The sequence below is a fragment of the Panicum virgatum genome, chromosome 9K, assembly GCF_016808335.1.
Source record: "Panicum virgatum strain AP13 chromosome 9K, P.virgatum_v5, whole genome shotgun sequence".
In the NCBI taxonomy this organism is placed as follows: Eukaryota; Viridiplantae; Streptophyta; class Magnoliopsida; order Poales; family Poaceae; genus Panicum; species Panicum virgatum.
In genome coordinates this window covers 37729440-37732304 of record NC_053144.1, presented here as the reverse complement: position 1 = coordinate 37732304, position 2865 = coordinate 37729440, and the positions used below count along the sequence as shown (strand labels likewise).

At 42.6% G+C, this 2865-nt stretch overlaps 1 long non-coding RNA gene across 1 annotated transcript; it reads left to right on the top strand.

Moving 5' to 3' along the window:
• Positions 1–307: 307 nt before the first annotated feature.
• On the top strand, positions 308–2202 carry LOC120651315. The gene is made up of 2 exons (XR_005666115.1): positions 308–848; positions 1343–2202. It is a non-coding gene; the product is annotated as an uncharacterized LOC120651315 (long non-coding RNA).
• Positions 2203–2865: the final 663 nt, after the last annotated feature.

The window sequence follows — 2865 nt, the reverse complement described above, 5'->3', positions numbered from 1 at the left end:
AACTTGAGGGGCCTAATTGCAATAAGACTCCACACCACCCATGCTTAAGTGACACCAAAACAGATATTAAAAATTTAATTAGTCGTTTTGAGAGTTTATGAACCGGCGGGGTGACTATTATATACTATCGTCTAAAAGGATTCGTATGTAAACATCGTACGGTCTATATTTATTTTATACTACTGAATTGTGGATTAGTAAGGATTCGTATGTAAACATCGTACGGTCTATATTTATTTTATACTACTGAATTGTGGATTAGTGGTACAAGGTAGTATCAAAATCTTTTTTTTTTTATCCTTTGTCTCTCTTGTTTCCTCACGTTTACTCCTCGTCTTGTTTGTGTCACGACTCACGAGCAACCTACCACGACCACGCCGCCGCCGGTCGCCGACGTGAAGTTGCCCCCCGCACGCTGCCGCCTCTAGCCGCCGGGGAGTTGGCCTGCGCACGCCCCGCCGGTCGCCGCCGGGGATTCGGATCAGTCCTCTGCTCGAAGATCTACTCCTTGGCGGCGGCGGCCCCTGGGACCCGTGGCCTCCGGCGGGAATGGCGACTCGCGGCTCGCTCGATCCGTGTCCTCCGGTGGGGATGGCGGCGCGAGCAGAAGCCCCAGGCTGCAATGGGGTAGCGGGCACCGGCGTGATCTGCGGCGGCGCGTCTCCCGCTTCGACCAGCGGCAACGGGTGGTGACGGCGGCGCGTATGGAGAAGCGACCACAGGCTTCAGAGGGAGGGCTGCGAGCGGCCGGGGTCGACGGTTGTGTTCGTCGGATCTTCCTGCTACGGGATCATCTCTGATGTGAAGCCATACTGTCGGATTCGAGTAACAAACTGTGCAAGGCATGAGTAAGTGTTCTCTTGATAATTTCTTAACTGATTGCATTGCATTTGTTCCTGGTGCGCCCATTACACAGAATATTTTAAGTACCATGATAAGACATGCTGAGAATTCTGTGATCTCATCTTAACTATTGCAGGGAAATTTATTGAACTCGTTTTGCAGGAAGTTATGATTGAGTTATTACGTGTAGCAACTTTTCAACTGTGAGGTGCTTGGTTTATTGTAATTTAATAATTAGGAGATTGGCACTTGAGCTTTACATTTCTTGCTATTTAGATTATGAGCCATGCTTGTTTATCTCTAGGTTTTCATGCTATTCGGTGCTTTATTCTGCATATACCTCAAAAGGCGAGATAAAATGGACTAGATTGCCAGCAGTATATGATATTTTTGTTTAGTCTGGATTTACTTATTATGATCTTAGCTTGATATAGGGGATACTCATATTAAATTTTGTCCTGAGATTGTTTCTACTAGCGACACTGTTTGCATGCTGCAGATTAATTTGTATATTGGCTAATCATGAGCCTTATTTTCCCCAATTACTTGTGGAATCTCATGAGGACACTTCAAAGCAGTAATGTCTAAGCACTGAATTTCATTTTGCTTGAGACCATCGTGCAAGACTTCCCAGATAAGTTTATGCTCTGAAGAACCTAACAGACATCAATGGAACAGGCCAAGTAGCTATTCTGAAAGGTTTACTCATGTGAAATAGTTTCTTATAAAGGATTTCTTTCAGCTGTACAAAATTTAACAAATAAAAAGAAGACCTGACAGCAGTGGGCAAAGTTACAGATTAATTCTTGAAATGGATATGATCCTTTTATTTGTTTTATTGCAGGGTAAGCCTTGAAGAATAACAGATATCTTGCTTAAGAAAGTCCTACCAGATCTCACAAGATGATTAATAAAATTGTCTGGCATGAGTTGTTCATTGAACTTGGGAATTGCTTTTGCACAGTTGATGCAGAAGGATGATTAGCTACTGGAGGTAAAAGAGAAAGTTCAGTTCTTGCAAGAAAAGAACCTGGCTGTGTGGAGTTGTTGGGTCACTTCAAGAACCGGGTCTTAACCTTTTCTGTTGTACGGCAGAAGAAATAAAACGAAATTGAGATGTTGGCTCCTCTAGGAGGCTGGCAGAGTGCCACTGCTCTTGAAGAACAAGTGATGTTACTAGGATCCTATTTGTAATTGAGTTTGAATTTAGCATTAAGAAAAAAAACTTATGTATTATTTTCTCGGTTTCCTATCTAAATGAGGCAATCTTATCTAGAGCAATGAGTCTTAGCTATCAATGTGATGTAACAAACCATCAAGATATTCATTTATATTTATACATGCTTCCTATTGATGGCCTATGCAGTGCATTTTGCTTCCACAGGCTTTGACTGCAGCACTAGTAATTTGATAATCGAATCCCTATCCCAATTTCCTTTAGATTCTGCTAAAATTAGATAATATAGTTTCGTGTTATGAAATAAAATCGGAATTTTGTGTGCTTTTCTTTGATCACCTGGGATATAAAAGGGCATCAGGTTGTGTCTTGTTTTTAAAAAGTTTTTAGGACGGCTCTTTCTACCCAACAAGCAGTGTATCTTAATTGTTTGTGAGCGACTCTGTTTTTTTAGTATTATTTGTAGTGTATTCAGAAGTAATGCAGTGGTAATGGCGTGGTAGCTTGTGCTGTTATTCAATTTAGTACCAGTGACGGTTTCGACGCGCCTTGTGCCGGCGGCCGGGCACGGGTGTTGGTGGCACGAAACGCAGTTGAATTGCAGTGCAACCACATACGTGGACGTGTCCTGCGTCCTGACCATGGTTCACCGAACCGGTGGCAACCGGTCCAGTTTGACCGGTTACCGGTCAAACCGGTCCGGCCCGGTTTCGATTTGGGCCGGTATCAAACCGGCCCAAATTCAAAATTTAAATTTGAATTCAAAAAAATGAAAAATTCTCAAAAAATTCCTAAAAATACTTCAAGGTGCGACGAATCTAATGGTGTCAAATTTTCTCAAAAAT